Here is a 20,305-nt window from a genome sequence, read left to right as displayed (position 1 = left end):
CAGACAGCTCGCTGAACTATCCTGGCTTCAACAGCTCAGGCACAAAGCGACAGGGATAGGTTTGCAGATCACCACTGTCAGTTCTGGTGCCAAAAGGCTGTCATTTCAAGCACCAGACCACCTCTTACCACCTTCTCCAAGACTAGGGGCTCCCCTGGAGCAGGCGGCACCCCAAGTCCTATTCTTCTAGAGGGGGAAGCCTGTGGGGGAATGGCAGAGGGGAGACCCTGCAGGAATGCCAAATGCAGCGGCTTAAAGGTGGCAGAAGAGGGGTACGCGGGTGGCTTAGTTGGTTAAATGTCTGACTCTTGATTTCCGCTCAGGTCATGATCTCAGGGTGGTGAAATCAAGCCCCCCGTTCAGCAGGGAGTCTCCCTCTCCCTATGCCCCTCCCTTAGCTCACAGGGGGGGAAAAAAAAGGTGGCAGAAAAGAAGGTCACATCTGATCACAGTGCTGAGTAGACCGGGGACTGGGGGACATGCCCTTGGGCAGCGCACAGGGACATGTTCAAGGGCCATGGTCAGACGGTGTGGCCTGCACTGGTTCCCTCTTCTCATGGTCTTCTTGTTTTCTCCCTGCGGTGGAGGAACCCAGCTCTGACCTTTCATTTCCCGCTTCAGAGTGTCTCTCATTCTTGGAAACACAGCAGAGCAGTCCCCACTCCAGTCTTTGGGCTAACAGCTACAAATGAGGCCCCCTCCTGTCCTTAGCTTCAGAGATGGATCCTGCAATTGAAGCACCCTTATTCAGTTCTGAAAATTCATGGTCATAAAAAGGGTGCTTTCTTTCTTAGATACTTTTGCTACCTGTCCTAGACAAGTAAAACGCTTGATCATGAAGAATTTCATGGCCATATGCCAGAGGACGTGATAGAATACAAAGTTTGAATCGTTTTGAAGTATTTAGATGTTGGTTTCTTACATATTTTAGGAAGGGCACCAGCTGACTCAGCAATGCTCCTTAGTATGAAGTCTCCAGCTGGAGAAGCGAGCAACAGGGGACACTTCTTTTGAAGGAGTTTAGTTTCAGGCAGGAGTCAAAAGTCATATCCCTTTTACTTCAAAACATAAACCATATGAAGCTGTCCTATAAAATTAATGTTTGCTCTTGTTTATTCTCTGTTCTTTGGTGAATTATTAAAGTCAGGCAGTGTAATTCTCTCCTCAGTTATAAATGGCCCCAGAAGGCTGATTTGCATCCATCCAGGGGCACTTATTTCTGATAAGTACTCTTATTAATGACCTAATAAAATGTCTTGTTTTGTTATGATCAACCAAGTGATTCAAATGATGTTTAAAAATTCAGCACTCCAACCCAACAGCCCTGGTGATGAAGCCGCTGAGCTGACGTTAATTTAAAGTGATTTTCAATTTTCCTTGGCATTATCAGTGAGATCATGGATGAATTAAAAAAAAATTTTTTTTTTAAATTTTGGTCCCAATGCTGTCAAAGGCAATCGTTTACGAAGGTCCAGTAAAAATGATCTGATTAGAAATGATAATCACAGATAGCAAAGGCCAGGGGTAAGAGGTGCTGGTAAGACAAATTATTTGGCGGTCAGCCACATCCATCCTAACTTGGCAGGCAGGCTGCCGGCATGGCTGTGACAATAAAGCTCTGTCAACAACAAGAACGACACTCCCAAAAAGAACACGTCCAGTTTCACGCCTCCTAACTTCCTGACCTTTGTTCCAAAATGCCCTTTAGCAGAGGTAGCCACTCATAAAAGCAAGGGCTGAAGCCGATTAGGCCACCGGGATACGGGCAGGGATAAAAACGCCCTGCCCGTCTGGAAGGCCGGCTATGAGCAGGTGCTAAGAAGCTGATGAACGAGTTGTGCACACACACAGAAACACCTCCCACCCCCGCGGAGAAACCCAGGGCCCAAAGCTTAACAGGACAGAAGTAATGGATTCCTGAGGTAATGCTGAAATTGTCCGTATTCTGCAAAAATAGCTCTTCTTTTTCCCGGGACCCAGAATATCTGATTGCGTGATTTTTTTTTCCTTCACCCTTCTTTGAAAATAATGCTCATTAAATCTCTGCTAAAACTAAAGCACTTAACAAGGAGTCTCATCTGCCAGCTTCCCAAACCAGAGAATTTCTATTCGTATGCATTTATTTACCCTTATCTATCACTGGGATTAGCAACCGAGCACTAAAGCTCTCAAGAGGTAAGACAAGACAGTTCTCTCTAGAAACTAACACCTTGCTCAAGATCTGACTGTCCAAGGTGTGCAGAGCAACATAGTGGGTCACGGAGTCAGGACAGGACAGGCGGGAGGAGACAGACTCACTGCTCTCAAGGGGAATCAAGAAACAGACCAGATAGACTCAGGCCACTGAGGGGCAGGACCAGCCACTGAGAACTCACCATGGTGGATCAGGGCAGGCAGTATTGGGGGGGGAGGGGGAAGAATCTTGAGAAAACTATGATAAGGTTTGATCAGGAACATAATGGCTGGGAAGTAAATCGAAGGGAAAACTGCAGTTGGGGGAAAAGAAGGTGAGGGTTATTCCTGTTTCTGTTGGATAACCCCAGATGGGTGCACAACAACACTTCTGAGAGGAAGGCTGAAGGGCTGGATGATGCTGACCCTCCTCATATTCTGAGCAAAATAGAGTGGCGGATAACCCTCCTGTGTTTGGGGGGGTATGTAAGTAGAAATGGTGGCTGAACGGGAGAATGAGATTTAATCCTGGCATATCTGCCAGCTGTTTAGTATGATGAATTTTAAACAAAAGAATTAAAATTAACCTATGTTCTAACAGCCCCCTCTTCCCCATTCAAATTCACTTTTTCATGGACAGGATTATTTGTGAACTTTTCATAATGATCGCAAGGAACTAGGATGAACTTTGAGTCTGGCTTCCTCACCCAAATTCTATCAAGAAAGAAACTCCTAGAACACATCGGGTTTAGGCAGTTTTAAGAGACAAACGTGCTCTGTTGAACGTCAAACCCATACTGTTTTCGGAGGCTAGAGGGGGGCATACCTGGCAGGCCTGCTCTGCCCTCATCTGCTTCTGCTCCAGAGCGCAGGGTCCTCTGGTCCTGAAACACCGACGCAAGTGGAACCCACCATTCGAAGAAGCAGCTTGCACTTGGCAAAGTAAGTGCATGTTCATATTTGGCTCAGGGAAAAAAGAAATGACATTAGGGGAAGAGTCTGTAAATATAAAGTATGATCCCAAAAAGGAATTTGCAACCCTTTCTGCAAGCTGTCCCTTCCTGCTAAGTTCTCTAGGAGCTCCTGACCACGTGGGACATTTTCAGGAGAGGAAGGAAGAGGGCGTCAATGGATGTGACTGAGAAAACTGGGAACTTTGCGTCTTATATAAAACATACAATTTAATTAGGGACAAGAGTCCCCCAATTTCCTCATCAGAAAGAAAGAGAAGTTGTAGCAGTCTGGTCGGTAGTGGCCATTCCTCGGAAACCACGCAGCCAAATCCCCTGGAACCAAGGGGTGAATTGATCTCATTTCTGAGAGTGAAACGTCCTAGCCACACGCTGTCAATATTAACTTTGTAAGTCTGTTCATGGGCCCGGGTCTGCGCCAGGGCTGGGACACCGAACTGATTAGTCCTCTTCCTCAAAGCGGCACGGGCTCGTGGGGGGACAGGAAGGTCAGCGGGGGGCCCAGCACCGAGCTGTCAGTGAAGAGGGTGCACCGCGCTCACCGGGAGGCTGATGAGGCCACGGGGAACAGCACTAGCACATTCATGTCCCGGGACATAAGGGGGGGTGCAGGGAGCAACGTGACAGGAAAAGACAGCAGGAGCCACCTAGTGAGGGGCTGGATAGGTTTGGGATTTGAACTTTGTCCTATATATTACGAAGAGGGGCCCCTGGAATAATTTCAGCGTAAAAGTGACAAAATCAGGTCTGCATTTTAGATCACCTCCAGGAAGCCTGCAAGGGTTAAGCCAACTAAGACGAAGGAACACATGTGTCCTGAGTGTGTCTGTGTGTGCACTTCTCACGCATGCATGCAGAGGTGCACTCAGGGTCTGCGGGGAGCTGGCGATCACCAGGATGGTTCCAAGGGGGCGGCTGGGCCCCAGATCCCACGGACCGCGGCCAGGCGGAGCCTGTGCTGCCCGTGATGGCCTACCAGAGGCCAGTGAGGAAGCTCCTGCAGCGAGCCGGCTGGGAACAGCTCAGAGTCTGCGCTACGGCGGAGAGAGGGGCAGGGCGGAGAGGGACCTGCCTAACGGAGTATGGAGGTTGTTGGGAAAAGGAGTCTGGGATGACTCCCAGATTGCCGCCCAACCACCTGAACGCTTCCATTCCCTGGTGTAAGAATACAGAAGGAGGGACATGTGGGGCAAGCCCGTGCATCTAGTCTGGGTCAAGAAAAACCCGAGATCTCTGTGGACATACAGCAGGTGCTGAGAGGAGATCTAAGAGCAACCGGAGTAAGGGACACCAGGGATGTACCCTGGGGATCCGAGGAAATGGCCAGAGAGACAAGGAGCAGTCCGAGGGGGAAGAATGAGGGGAACGTGTGTCCCGGAAGGCACGACGGAGAGAGGTCACAGGGGGTGGCCGTGGTCAGCAGAGACCAGGGGCAGACAGTGCCGTTCACATCCTACCAAACATTTTATCCTAAAAAGCAGCAAGGAGATCGCTGAGCAGGAACAAAAGGGAGTCTCACTGTGGCCTGATTAACACTTCAGAATGTCGTGCACTGACTGCATTTTAGCTATATCCTCAATTTGCCAGCCCCAAGCACTTAATTAAAAGGAAAAAAAAGTCCCAAGGAGTACTTTATCCGAGGAATCACTACAACGAACGGGCGGTCAGCACAAGGTCATGATGAGGAAGAATGGGAACAATATAGAGCTGCAGATGCGGCTGGGGGGCGTGGGGAGGGGGCTGCAGGGAAGGAAATGAGCTGGACCATGCACAGATGTCTACATTTTCGCTCTCAGACAAACAGGAAGACCTTAAAGTTCTCCAACTGGGAACACTCGGTTTTGCCTGAGGAGCAGAGGGGCTGAGCACATGACCGGAACACGAAAACAGACGGTTGTGATTAAGGCAAATCTACACAGAACCTTCATGCAGCCTCGTTCACACAGAAACTCGAGCCTGGCTCACCCTGCGCCCAGACTACGCTCCCTCGGCCCGTGGCTGGTCCGTGGGGTTGGGGGGGGGGGGGTGTGGCCTGTGAAGTCCTAAGAGCTGCACCAAGCCATGGGACCAAACAAGGCCGACACGGTAAATTTCACAATTTTAAAATTTCCTGCTGACATGCAGCAGAGAACCCATATGCATTAAGCCTGTAAGAGGATCCGAAGAGAAAATGGCTAGCATTAATTCTCCATGTGAGAGAAGGGTGTTCCAGTAACTGTAACACAACAGAGGTATAAGAATTGTTAGAAATCCTTTGCATTTCATAAGTTAGGAATTTCATGAAATATTTTTTCCCTGTAAACAGTTATATTTTTTTTCTCCCTGTTGAGTAACTCTGCAAACAAGGAATATTTCTTGAAGTAACTGAAATTTCACAGCATCACTTGGAAGGTGGCCCTTAACTGTTAAACCTAAATGCTCTGCTCTAACTCCAACAGGGTTTCTCAAGCTCAGCACCTTTAACATTTGGGGTTGGATAATTCTTTGTCAGCAGGTTGTAGGATGTTGAGCAGCGTCCCTAGCCTCTTCCCACTATATGCCAGGAGCACTCTCCCAGTTGTGACAATAAAAAGTGTCTTCTGATACTGCCAAATGCCCCTGAGTGACAATTTTGCCCACTAGTGGTTAAGGCACAAGATCTAGACTGAGATGAGGTTCAAGCCCTAGCTAGGGCACATACTAGCAGAATAAAGTTGGGCAAGTAATAGCCTCCCTCTGCCTCAATTTCCCCAGCCATCAAATGGGGATGATACTACCTACTTCACAGAGCTGATATGAAGATTAAATGAGAAAATACACACAAAATGCTTTGCACAGAGCCCAGCACCTAGTACACACTCAGTAAATGACAGCAGTGACAGTGGTTGAAGAAGAGAGCTGCAGACCCATGATTGTGGAAGACAGAATCGAGCGTATCACTCATTTGGCCATAAGGTAAGACAAACCGCCCGTGGAACTCACGTCTGAACAGTCTGTACGAGGGCACTTACGGCAAGTGTGCCAGAAACACAACCACTTATTAATACTAACCTTGATGGAAACCAAATTGCTTTCATCCCTTTTGGAAGGCGGCTATGCTCACCACTATACACCAACGCGCTTTCATCCCTTTTGGGATGAAAGCGGGGGAGGAATAGAGAAAAGAAATGAAATGGAAGAAGTGCTATGTACCAGAGACAGATAACCTGACACAAAGTGGAAAAGGTAAAACTTCACACCTTCGAGAAACTACTTGGACCGCCAATTAAAATAAACAGAAATCTGGGATGTGGGTACGATGGTTAAGAATGAGCACCTAAACAGTTAAAGACGGTCACTGGGAGACCAAGGGGATGTCCTAAGTCAACGCAGCCAGGACGACAGACACCAAGGAGGCAGGAAGGTGTGCGCTCTGGAGACTGGCCGGGAGCAGCCTCGCCGCTTGTTCCCGTCAGTGCCGTGGGGCCTGCTGCAGAGGCGGGCAGAGCCGCCCATGGCCTCCCGAGGGTCCGCCGGCTTGGAGGGCAGCCACGACGGGCCGCAGACCAGGATCGCCCCTCCTGGACGTTCCCTGGCCCTCAGCGGGGCTGGCGGGACTTTACGCTGCTGAGTGGGGAACCTTCCTGGATCTAGAGAAGCCTCCCTCAGCTGCTGGTGCTGCAGCCCACCTCCGGCACCTCTACTCACACGCACGCGCACGCACGCACAGACACACACAGACACACACACACACACACACGCACCCGCGTGAGCGCGTGCGCACAAGGACACCAAAAGCAGCCCTCCTGCTCAGCCAGCACGGCGTCTGCTCCCCGCACAGCCTGGCTCTGACTGGGAGAGTCAGAACGCAAGCACAGTCAACCAGCACCCAAGCCTTCTCGGGTTTGGCCACAGCGACTTTATCCAGTAGCTGGAGTCTGAAAGAAGCTGTTTAAAACAGTCATCTGACTCACAGAGAATGCAACACTAAATTGGAGATATCTTCTAATTAACCATTCAGAAACACAACCGAGCCTTTCTTTGGGAGACAAAGCCTAGAAGTATGTGGTCAAAGACCCCCTTCACTGCCTGTTTTCTGACCTGGGTTTCGCATGTATCTCGGTGACACACAGGAATCTACTTTGTCATTCAAATGTGCCATGTTTTTTCTTTTCTCATTAAAGTAAACTGAATAACCCAGAATAGTAGTAGGCTTGTGCCCAGAGTGGAGGGCTGTGCGCATTAACATTCAACAATGTGCCCACACATCCATCATCTGAGCCTCGGTCTTGTCCACTCAAAAACCCAGTGGGGGCGAGGGATGTTTTACCCTGATATACTATTATGTTGCTGTCAGCTGAATGCACTCTAAGAACCAAATGAGGAAAACAAGACAACCCTCCATTCTTTCCTGAAGGAAGGCCACGCAGCGCCCTCTGTTTGACCCCAACATCCAATCAAAGACATCACATGGCATTTACATTCCAGGGTAATTTGTGTAAGATTAAAACTTCTATAGCGCAACTTAAAAAGCAAAATATTTGACATAAGTACAGTATCCAACACATAGTAGAGGTTAGAAATGAGAAAAACAGGCAACAAATAGATAGTTAAAATATCCTAAGCCATTTCGACAAACTCCCGAAAGTCGAATGCTAAACTCGCTTTGTCAGAATTAATTTGGGAAACATTTAGCCCTGCTTGGAGGAGAACTGGACTTCCCCAGCCAACATTTTGTCAAGTCACCATTTCCATAGTTTCTTCCTGTCAGTGTTCCATCTGAGTAACTAAGTGTCCCTCTCTTGCCTTGGCTGGGAGGACGAACATGGGGCCAAACAGCTTGGAGACAGAAAAACAAACGGACCCAGTTACTAGGTTTTAAACTCAGTTCTGTCTGGAAATCAGGAAGCAAGATCAAGCTTTAGGGAAGCTCTCAGGCTGATGAGTTCTTTTTTTTTTTTTTCCCAAAAGTTCAAATGAGAAGTCATCCAAAGCTCAGAAGTGCAGAAGGCTAAGAAATGGCCATGTGGACTGCCTCCTGGGGGCACAGTCCACCTCCACTGCTTGGGACAATTTTTGATTCAAAAGGATCAGAAATTTGGATCGGTGTCCTGCCTCGTTATTTCCACCTGACCCTTCTGTGTTTGCAAATTTTATATAACATGTCTCTGCCTGAAAAGGGATCTAGATGGTCAATTTCACCGTACTTCTAGTGGAGCGAAGGAAGGGAGGATTTTAGATTTTACCTCATTGACAGGGAAAGAAAGGAAAAAATATTGTGCAATTTTCAAATTTCCTTGTAACAACAGTTTTTCCCATCACAAGAGGAACTGAAAAATGTCATTCAACTGGAAAAATCAGCTATCTGCTCCCCAGCACCCTCCCACCCTAGCTTTATTTGTTCACATACATGATGTTTATTGAGCTGCCCGGCTAAGAACGTGAAGTCAGCAACGATTCCAGTTCTGGGTCCTGAAGAGAGCAGACTATGGACAGGAGCTGGGGTCATGAAGAGTAACATCCAATATTCACCAGTCTCAGCTTTTCCTATCTCCTGTTTCTCAGATCTGGTAACCTCTGTCTCCATTTTCTGAATCCGACAGCGGGCAGGACTTTCCATTGATTACAACTGATCTCTGAACCACAACTGTCTGTCTAAAACTCGATCTCTCTCTAGGGTGACTGTGCTCCCAGAAACAAAATCCTGAAATGTTCGGACCAATGCACTTGATGTGGGCATTCCGCTACAGATCTGTGTCTGCTGTGGGCTTCTGAGTTAAAATACACCTACCAGACAGACTGCCTTAACTCAACCCAGTTTGCACACTCCCTACATGATGCCCTCAGACCGTGTGCTGCGGACCATGCTGACGCAGCCGCGGCTACCGGCCCTTACAGGTCAGCAGGCGCCATGCTGCGTACCGTGCGTGCCCGGCTGCCGGGCTCCCACACGGCTTCCAGACCCACCTCACAGAGGTGGTCGCTGAGCTCTAGGCCATGTAAGCAAATCAATAAACACAGACCTTTCCCTCCAACAACCAAGAGAGAGCATCCACACTCAAAAGATGCTAATAAATACTGACGACCAAGTACTTCTATTTTAACCAGTGTCATGTTAACATAACCTGAAAAACTACTTTAGGAATGTGTTCTTCAACTGGACACAACCAACCAAATGTCAATTAGCATAGTCCTGTCAAAGGCAAGTACCTTCATACCTTAAAATTACATGTTTACCCATACCAAAAAAAAAGAAAAAGTTTACTCATACCAATACCTGGAACCATATAAGGACTGAAAAATACCTTTCCTGGTAACCTCATTCAATTGCCACAGCATTCCTGTGAAAGTTTGGAAAGAACTGATAATCTCTAGCACTCTTCCCTGAAGCATGAAGCTTTCAGACAGCCTCAGAAAAGTGTTGCGCGGTGTGTAGGCAGGGTTTCGTGCGGGATGGAGCCCTCCCACGGAGCTGGATGCCTAAATGCTCACGGGTTTAAAAGCAGAAAGCATTACACAAGGAGACAGGTGAGAGGATTTGTGAAACAAATCACTGAATTTTCAAAATACTCTGTATTCTCAAAAAGGGAAATCATCTGACAGATTGAATCATGAATTTGTGCAGTGTAAGAATTTACAAAAGCACCAAGGTATGAATCATAGCCACAAAATGTTTTGTAACATCCTTGTAAAAATCTGCCTTATAAATGTAGCAGCTCTTCCAAAAGCACTTGTCTTTTTGTTCTAGGTATTCACTTATTTAACGATTTGTAAAAATGATTTATACAATCTACCTGAGGTATAATTTCTGGAAACTAGAAGAAGAAAGGGAGAAAAAGAAACTAAACCCCAGTACAGTAGACTGTCTGGATGCCATTTTGTCTACATCATAAGCATTACCAAAAAGAAAGATTATCATGTTATTCCTTCTGATGATACTAAGTCAGGCTATAAGATCCAATAAGCACTTTACTTTTAGTATAATTACTCAAGGGCACTCCAATTCATAGCTAAATACCACCAGTAGGAACTTTTCTAAAATTACAAATAATTTTGTCATTAAATTTTAAATGGGCTTCTCTGAAATACCAAGTGATTGTTAAAAGTTACCCCCAAATTCTAAACTCTCTGATCAAATTACATCATTAGGACTTAAAAACAGCAAATTAACTGATTTTGGTTTTGTGTACACATGTGGCCTTAGTCTACTGTTTCTCCAATACTCCTTCGTGGGGAAGGCCGTAACCATTAAGGTCCACATGAAACCAAGCTGAAAGATAAGGAGTCATTCTGAGAGGTATGTCTACCCACGGAACCGGGAACTGGAGAGTTTCATCCTGATATGATGTCTTCATTAATCCCTCCCCTGATAAGGACCCATCGTTTAATGAGATCATGTGCCCTGAGTTCTAGAGCTACTGGTAAGATGTTGACTCAGTCTTCTGGGAAGTTCTAGCTCCATGGTTGTTGACTCTGTACTTATTGGGCCAGACATTATTAACCACTTTTACAGCATGAACCCCAAACTGACCATAACACTCACACGGACTCATCCTTGGTTACCAACCGCACCTAACCCTCCCGAGAATTTCACATGCAGATACGAAGGTGCTACTTCAAGGTGACTCCCATGGGACTGGGGTTGTTTCTGAGCAGTTCTTGTGTGGTAGGAATAATGCCCCCACAGCCCTGCCTGCCAATGGTGTCCCCTCAACCACAAGTTGACTCATTTCACAGTCAGCAATGGGTAAGGACTTGAATAAGCAATAGGTAATTTTTCCTTGGCAGAGACAGCCAGGTTCCTACCCAATATCCATTCTCCTCTTCTTTGCTTGGAGTACCTATGACCAGAAACCGGGGCGAGGAGAGTAAGACACTCTCCTTGAGCGCAAAATTTAAGGGGATGCCAAAAACTGATTAATCATGATAAAAAAATATTTTAATATGTAATCATGTAAAATCAATTAATTTCAAAATCCACAATAAACCAAAATAAAATTTAAATAAAGACCAGGTCAGCATTACCAATTTTTCCTTTTACTTTAGGCACCAATATGGCACTGTAACATTGTATTAAAACATCATTTATCTTAATTACTGGGTTTTTTGGTGTACCCTTAAATGTTGCACAAAGGTGAGTGCCTTACTTGCCTTACCATATTCCTGGCCCTGAAAGAAATCGTACCTTATGGGGGGGTGGCAGTGTGTCCAGCTTAAAAAAAAAAAAATCTACATTACCTTTGCAGATGGGATGGCCAATGAGACTTAAATGGACAAGATGGGGAGATGTTTCTGGGAAAGCTTTTTAAAAGGACCTGCTCTGTCACACAACACACATCCACACAAAAGTAACTATGTGAGGTGGTGGATGTGTTCATTAACTTGGTGGTGGGAATCATCACATTGTAACCTTAAATTTATTATAATTTTATTTGTCAATTATACCTCAATGAAGCTGAAAAAAACCCCAAAAAACCTGATAAGAACAAGGGACCTGACTCAGCTTTGATACTAGCTTTTCCCCTTTGGGGAAAGTGACCATGAAGGCTCCAGTGGGGACTTATAGGATGACACGCCCCTCGCTAGCGACTGCGGAGCAAGAGGACAGAAGGCACCTGTGTCCGTGACAACATCATGCAGCTCACATCCTGGTCAGCCCGTCTCAGGATTCTTTATTACCTGGAAACAGTGCAACTCTTAGTTCGCTTACAGCACTGTAAGTGGGCCTCAGTTAACTGATCAATGCAGTTCTCAGCTGGTAGACTAGGAATACTTTAAAAAAAAAAAAACTAATCACAGTGCTAAAACCATCGCCTTCATTTAAATGGGACTGTTCTGAAGAGATAAAGCAACATCTCTGATACTTCTCTTTCCATCTTATTAACTGAAACGCCAGTGTTTCCACCCAAACGATTCTAGTGTCGGCTTACTATTAGGAAGTGCACATGCTGGCCTCCCAAGTAATCGGAGGCAAAGATCAGGCAAGGGTGGGGATTGGAGACGCTTCCCCACGGGTGAGGGGCTCCTGCCTGTGGCCACGGAGACAGAGAGGCCAAGCCCCCGGTGCCCCGAGAGCCCGATTCAGGGAGGCTGGGCAGTGCGCCGAGGGCCCTCAGAGACTCCGCTCCCATCCTCTCCTTTACAGAGTCTACTTCCATCCGCACCAACGGGCTCCCGGACACCGAAACCCGCCGCCGCCTTGGGCCTTTGGGGCTTCGCTGCTCAACGCAGCAAAAAGTAACATAGGTTCACCTGAGGGCAGTCGTCTTTTCAAAAACCAAAACTTTAGAAGACGCCTCGCACATTCCTGATATTGCGCTCCCCACAAAAGAGTAACACCTCCATATGGAAGATATATCGGGAAACACTGAACATTAAGCCTTAACATATTTTTAAATTATATTCTTAAACAAATGAAGCTTTGTTCCATCAGGTATGGCAGTAATTCAAACCATATGAACAAAGCGTTGCCTGGTGACATTCCTTAGATGTGTGACAAATATATAGGAGAATAAATCAGAAGAAAAATCGGCATTCGTTTGTAAACGTACTGCTGACACTGTGGGAGCAGGGGTGCGAGGTGTGGGGCCTGGGGGGGTCGTGGGGGAGGTAAGTAAAAGTATAACCTTTCAATCTCCCTGAACAAAGGAAATGGGGGGGAAAGCCCTCTCTGGCTAGGAAGATGTCAGTGCAGGAACTAAAGGCTCCTATTCCAAGGTCAGAACCCCCTTTTCAGCAGAAGAAAAGAAAGCGTCATTTACATTTCTCCCGGCTTGTATGGGTTGTTAAGCAATAAGCCATGTGCCAAAACCTTAATCTACAGGATCAGCTCTGAAAAGAGGAAGAGAATTCTGCCAAGCATTTATCAACACCTAAAATTGTTTCTTTTCATTCCTAGAACTAAAGCTGTTTTATTAAATTTATAAACCTGAGGTCCACTGCTCACCTCCAAACCTGCAGGCACTTCTCAGATTTTAAGCCTTGGCTCTCAGAAAGCAAGGGGGGGTACCCCATGCCAAGGCGGCTGTTAGCAAAGACTGGAGGCCCCTGAGCCCTCCCCAGCCCTGAGGGTGTGCAGACACCCCCGCTGCAGCTGTGAGCCTTGGCAGGGCGGCTCCCCCCACGGCCCTTCTGGACAACTCCGAAGAGCAGCACCCCAGATGGCAGCCTCGAAAGGAGAAGCTGTGCAGCTGTGGCCACACCATCATGTGACACTAGATGCTGGCGGAGGGGGAGGAGAGAGCCAAGGGAAGGGCTGGGTGATGCTGCTGGCCGCCATGCCCCCACAAGGTACAAGTCAGGGGGGGTCTCTGAGACCTGGAGTCCCTCCTAGAAGGAAAGCAGAAGCAGCTCCTAGGAGCCAAAGGCTAAAACAGCAGGCAAGGGCAGCTTCCTGGGCTTGGACCCAGCAGTGTGCTGGGGGCCGCAGAGAGGAACAGAAGTCAGTGGGATCCTGGGAGGCACACTGGTGCAGAGAAGGGAGCACTGGATTGGGAGTTCAGCAACATGCTCCCCCAGGCAGCTGTGTGTCCTTGGGCAAGTTGCTTTGCTCTTCCAGGGCCTCTGCCAGTTCCTGCCCAAATGAGGTCATTAGAAAGCCAACTGTCAAGAGAACCTCCCAGCTCTAATGTCCATGACTCAGTGATTCCCCGTCCTCAAGCCTCACCCATCCCTGGTGCTGACTCACTCACGTTGCGACTGCTGGGTTTTCTCTTCTTGACCATCCTTCAGATTCAAAGCAAAACAGGAACATAAAGGCAGAACTCCAGATGTGGGGTCAATCTTCCCTACTTCCCATGTTACTGAGCCGGCTGCAGATCCTTGGGGAGCAATGGCCTAAGCTTTGGCCCCCAGGGCACCCTGAAGCCCAGGGCCTCCTCTGCCCAGTCAGGCCTTTGCCGTCCCCCCCTTGGGTCTGGCAAAACTCCCTGTTCCTGCCAACCCGTGACGGGAGAGGTAGGGGCTGTGACGAGGCCCAGGGATTTCACTTAGAGAAACACTGCCAAAATCATACAGCCGCCTCAACTTAAGCTTTTCAAATCTTAGAATATTATTTTTTGCCCTGTACTGTAAGTCCATGGCAAAACTTAAAAGTTTTAATAGCATTTTTGTTTCAAGTTGAACAAGTTTGCTGGAATGTAGGAAGAAAAATCATCAATTTCTTAGGAGTAACCGGGAAGAAACCCCATTTTCCAGTGTCCCAGGACTGCTCCCCATTTCATTTTAGTTCTTTGTCTCCCACAAAAGGAAATGAGGCTTCATCTGAACCTTAGCACATACCACAGGTGAGACATAAAGAAGTGGTTTTGCCAAGGAATCAGAGACAGCTCTGACTTGGAACACCACGCTTAGCATCCAAGTGCATGGGGCCCCTAACTTTCCACTGAACTCTGACCCTGAGTGAATCACTGTGGGGTAAACAGAGATAAAGATAATCCTAAAAAACCCTCTCTGGTGCAGAGAGCCCCACCCCCCATCTCAGGCTCAGCCCCAGCTTGTCTCATTGCCCCAGTTCCTCACAAAGGGGAGAGGGGGATCGAGAAGTGCAAAGATCTAAGGCCCCCTTCCCCCCAGAGCCAACAGCCAGGGGAGAAAAGCCATCCACAGGGGCTCCTCCCAGCCAGCCGCCCCCCATCTGGGTCCCCAGCTCTGCCTGTAAATTCCCAACCCCACCCACTCACTGATGCCTTCCCGCCCTGGAGCCCCCTGGAGAGGAAGCGAGGGAGGTCTAGTGCTTGCTCCCCGCCAAGCCTGGCTGGGGATGTCTGTGGAACTCCCATGCACTAACCACAGGCACATCATGACCGCCGTCCCTCATCCCCAGGATGGGCCGGCTGTGGGCTCCTCCACAGGTCTGACTACACCATTTCCACATGACAACGGGCTCTGGATTCTGACACAAACAGAGCAATCCCTAGAATACAATCAAAATCACAAGCTGGAGCCTACTGGCCTCACAGTTTTAATAATCAGACTGGCTGTTCGTACCCTTAGAAGAGACTTAGGCATTCTGCCTCAGGGAAGTGGGAGTCAGTCAAAAGACCCACGCAAAGGGAGCTCACCGGGTTTCCTTCTGTGAAGATCACCCAGTCACGGCTTCTGCAGCCAGCTGTCACTGCAGTTCCTCAGGGGCCAGTGCCAAAAACAGACCAATGCTATAGACCGAAAACAGCCCAGGGGCCAAATGGGATCACAGGGTGAGTGGCGGTGGCCCGCAACAGCACGGGGGATGAACTCCCACGGGGGGCGGGGAGGGATGGCAGTATTCAAGTGGACACTGGGTAGGGTTCTGCCAACTGTTGTTGCCTCTATCGTTCAGTCAGCCAGAGGCCCCAGCAAAAAGACGCCCCCCCGCCCCCGGCAAGGAAGTCTTTCAAGGAGACAGAGGAGTACAGTTTTCTCCTCACCTCTGGAAGAAACTCCAACAGCTTATACAGCCAGCCCAAGTTTTCCCAACCTCAACCGGGGCCTGTCATACTCATTCTCCTACAGACGGACACAGAATCCTGGTCTCTCAAGGAGTGGGCTTATTCCCCTGCCACCCTGCAAACTACCTGTCTGCTCATAAAGGCTTTAAAATGATCAAAATGACTTTAACCTCACAGCTTCAGTGTCTGCGCTATTCTTTTGCCCTTACAATTTTGGTAAAGTCTGCTCCATTATTTATAGAAGAGTCTCCGTATACATCAACTAGTGCAGGTTTGTGCTTTACTGAATTAGTCATCACATCTACAGTGGTCAGAGTTTGACCAAATAAATGCATTTTTTACCAGCGAAATCATACTACACAACACTCATAATCTTGCTGTTAGGGTAAAGCGGCGTCACCACCACCACCAGGCCAGGGAAACATCGTCAGTATGACCAGCAGCAGCTGTCAAAACACTGCTCTTTTACTTAGCGTAGGCCAAATACAAGATGATCAAAACAGAGTGGGGTAACTCCCCCCATCTGTGCGCCTTCGCCCTTCCTCAGAGGCCTGAAGATCACAGTGGACTCTAACCCTTTGCCACTCAAAGTGTGTTCCCAGGAACAGAAGCATCAGCATTGCCCATGAACTTGCTAGAATTGCAGACTCCCTGCTAGGGGTGGGGGGTGGGAGGGGTGGCTGGGTGATAGACATTGGGGAGGGTATGTGCTATGGTGAGCACTGTGAATTGTGTAAGACTGATGAAAAAAAAAAAAATACCACAAAAAAAAAAAAAAAATAATTGATTAGATAAAAAAAAAAAAAAAAAAAGATAGTAGGGAAAAATGAAGGGGGGTAAATCGGAGGGGGAGACAAACCATGAGAGACTATGGACTCTGAGGAACAAACTGAGGGTTCTAGAGGGGAGAGGGGTGGGGGATGGGTTAGCCTGGTGATGGGTATTAAGGAGGGCACGTTCTGCATGGAGCACTGGGTGTTACACGCAAACAATGAATCATGGAACACTACACCAAAAACTAATGATGTTATGTATGGTGATTAACATAACATAATAAAATAAAGTTTAAAAAAAAAAGAAAAGAAAGAAATGCAGACTCCCGGACCCCAGCCAGACCTCCTGAATCAGAATCTGTATTGAACATTCACAGGCACACTAAAGTGTAAGAAGCACTGCTCCTAGGCCTTTCTCCTCCCACCTCCACACTCCCCCTAGCCATCCTCTACTCAAACATACACTTTGGCCTTAGATCTGAGAGCAGCCCATGCTCCCTGGAGGCCACTGAAGCTTTCTCCAAGGGGCCGAGTTGCCATGGCAACCCCACTCTGCAGGCCCTCCACCCACCTGACTGCACCCTGCCCCGTTGGCCTCCTCCGTTGACTTGTCTGGGGTGGTTAGAAATGTGCGAGGCATTTCTGTCCCCCCAAAATGGTTTATTCATGAGGAAAAAGATCTATTTTTAAGCATCAACTGCCGGCCCATCCTGGCTCACCCAGTCCCTCTCCTCCCACTTGTCCAATTAGAAAGATCATATTGTTTCCTGGCATACAGTTCCAAGGGCATGCAGCACAGGCAGGGGACCTGGAGAGGGCTCCAAGAACAGCTCTTAGTGAATGGAAACAAGATGATTTCTGCTCAAAGCAATTTCCTCAGCACCCACCCTTTCCTCCCACCATGGACCCCATGCTGAAGGGACGCCAAGGCCACGTGGAAGTAACAGAACACCAACATATGCAAGACATATTTTTTACCCTCCAAATACAGCAGAAAAAAAGGAGAGCCAATCAGTTAACTCTCCTTTCATCCCACCCAAGTTGAAACCTTAATAGTCTAATCCCAATTTCCCAGATGATAGAGAGATGGATCCAAGTTTTTCTTATATGGAGGAGCGTGCCCAAGAAGGAAGGATGTACTATCAAAAGCTTCTGAGCTTGCTGTGCTCTCAAATTCTGACTTTTTAGGGGGATCTGGAAGTGACCATAAACAGCTAATTTACCTTACTATCCTGGTTTACTACAGGGATGGCAAATACGTCAGGCCGTTTGCCTTTCCTTAGCTCACAGTAGATGGCACTAATTCACCACAGTGCTTTTTGTCACTGAGCCTAGATACTGCCTTAGAATCCTTCTCAACAGAGCCCCTCTTCCTGTAGAACCTCAGAACCCTCCCTAGAACTCCTCAATCAGGACGTACGCTGGAGCAGGACCCCAGGTGACCCGCACGGTGAGAAGCACTGGCGGAAGCCGTACCTGATGTGGGTCCACAAAGTGAGATGCACTTGCTACCCCTGGTCTAGTGTCCTGGGCTTCTCATTTCTATTCCAACGTTTCCAGAGCCCCAGAGCCTCAGAGCCTCAGAGCCTATTCCACTCCTTCCTGCTGCCTACCTGAATGTGTGACTATTACCACAGTGGAGGCCGTCATGTTTCCCAAGTCAGTAAGAACAGGTGCCCATGACACCAACCTTCACATTCAACCCTTTTCACTAGTCCTGAAGATGAGCAGCCACATCTGCTTTGGCACACTTTCCCTTTCCCCCCGTGATCCCCACAGGAAAGGAGCACTGCAGTGTAAGCTGCCCCTTCACAGAGCTCCTGTCCTGTTGGAGATCCACAGGCTGCCCGAGGCCTGCAACCACACACTACAAATCCTTCCTGCTGTCTCGTGCCCAGCACCAAGCACACACCAGCAAACACGACCTCGATAGCATGAGCCCTAAGTCTGCAGCCTGTTTCAGATTCCTGGCGATGCCACTCAGGAGCAGTGTGAGGACCCCGGGCAAGCCGCTAACCCCTCTGAGCCTGTTTCCTCCTCTGTGAAATCAGAGGAAGCACTTAACTCAGTGTTCTGCTCAGTTACTGGGGGGAATAAACGGCAGAGTGTGAAGTGCTCAGCACAGTGCCTAGCATATCTATGCACTCAATAAAGGTGGTTATTGCTATCATGAAACACAGCTCGTGCTCAACAAATATTTGTTAACTGATTGACTTTCCCATCACCTTTGACTATCCCACTTCCCTGAGAAATGGAGAGCTTTCAGACCCTCTGCACTGTCATCTAGGTTGGGGATGAGGCATTGCAGTCGCTGGGTGGGGGTGGTCGTCTCTGGACAAGCTGGCCACATCAGCATCCCAGGATGTGGGTTGGCGGGATAGAGACCTGAAACCTCACAGCCACGCAGGGCATTTTCCTTACCGCCACTCACAACTTCTACACAAACCAGCCAACTTTTTGCTTTTTTTAAAAAAAAGGTCATTAGCATTTCCATATGTCTCCTTTTGAAGTTAATAGATTTTTAAATTCCATTCCAACCCACATACATCTCTCAATTCTCTGGGGATCTCACAATGCACTTGGGTAGGACCACGCATTTTAGCATTTAATGCTCTCTCAATATTTCACATAGACCGTATGAATCTCCAGAAAAACTCTAAGTGGCCTCTTAGCTGATTAGCACAATGTGTGGCAAACAGAAGGTATTTTTTTTCAAGTACACATACATGCATATACAGGTTTCCTTTTCAAGCAAAACAATAAATGTTTCTGCATTTATTTTGCACTGGCAAAGTGCTAAGCAATGTAACAAAATATATGCCATGCCCATCAATATCCATTTCTTTGTGCGCTAAGAGATAGGTTTCATGTTAACTAAACTATGAAATGGAACTCTTCCAGTTTTCTTTGGTAAAGTTTGAAAGTGTAATAAATGAAAAGGGACTGAATTAGGTCACTGTCTTGTTTGTTTCCTTAAAAAGAGACTGGTGATGATCTCTGGGCTGCAACATTTTATCTGCCAACGCTGCAAAATTGACGGAAGAAACATGCTATGTCTTTCCAAAAACAATGGTTTCCGTGTTAGTTCCTCCTTTCAGTTCTAACACCCCGTCCCTGATTTCAACACGCCACAGGCCTTGGTCTTGGCCTTCCTTTTTAGGAACCGTGACGGCCTCACATTCACAGCCTGCAGAATGCAGGGGGCCTGGGGGTCACTAGCAGGGACCGGCGGGAAGAGAACCACACTGGTCAATTTCAGTCTCCCTAAGATGGGGAGGAAGTAGAGGTGTTTGGGACCATTCCTGGCACCTCTGTCAAGGCCATTTATTCGAGCATCCTGTTGCTTTGGCTGCCCCACAACCAGCTTTGACTCCTAAGTGGCACATCGAAACAGCTAGAAAATTCACTGTTTAATGGCAGCCCTGGACACCAACTCCTCCTCCAGGGGGCAGACAATGGTCTCGTTGAAGCAGCTCTCTGGGGTGGATTTGGAGTGACCCGCTTGTCTGAGCAAACCGCACAGCCATGCCAGGCAGCTGTCCCCTCGCTTATGGGGACATGGAGAGTTGTCATCCCACCCTTGGCCCTTAGCAATAAGGAAACCCCTGTGTTTTCGGTGAGGAAACAGTGCTGACCTCTAGCAGTGCCAGAGAGAATCATGAGAGTGTTCTGAGCAGAGCCTGAGGTCTCCAGGAGGGGAAAAAGGCAGGAACATTAGCACTAAGAACAAAGGAGCAGAAAACCCCTTACCTCCCAGGGAGAGGAAGTAGGTCCCTTAATTAACTGCCTGATATATCACCCGTGAGCGGCAGCCCCACCTCCCCAACTCTCTACCACCCACATCTCAGCCCAGATCTGCATGGCACTTGCTCTCCAGACAGATGCTAAATCAGCTACTTTGAAACGAGTTGTCTAACAGGACTTCTCAGTTGGTGGGTAGTGAAGGTAGGGGAGAGGAACCATTTGGGGACACAGAGAGGGCAGGAGAAAGTGGGGAAGGCAA

The 20,305-nt window shown here is 47.9% G+C and overlaps 1 protein-coding gene across 3 annotated transcripts in view; it reads right to left on the bottom strand.

The window, feature by feature from the left end:
• Nucleotides 1-20,305, bottom strand: part of LHFPL2 (LHFPL tetraspan subfamily member 2) — a 155,763-nt gene that overhangs the window by 40,998 nt on the left and 94,460 nt on the right. The window contains exon 1 of one of the 3 annotated variants that reach the window (XM_032404137.1): nt 2,999-3,781. The exons of the other annotated variants lie outside the window; for them this stretch is intronic. The gene's annotated coding sequence lies outside the window, so the exon portion shown is untranslated. Of the gene's footprint in view, nt 1-2,998; nt 3,782-20,305 lie in introns of those variants that run through there. 3 annotated transcript variants of the gene reach the window in all.

This window comes from Phoca vitulina, unplaced genomic scaffold, assembly GCF_004348235.1.
Source record: "Phoca vitulina isolate PV1807 unplaced genomic scaffold, GSC_HSeal_1.0 scaffold6, whole genome shotgun sequence".
NCBI classification, from domain to species: domain Eukaryota; kingdom Metazoa; phylum Chordata; class Mammalia; order Carnivora; family Phocidae; genus Phoca; species Phoca vitulina.
The sequence above is the reverse complement of the archived record's forward strand: the minus strand, read 5'-3'. Positions and strand labels throughout refer to the sequence as shown.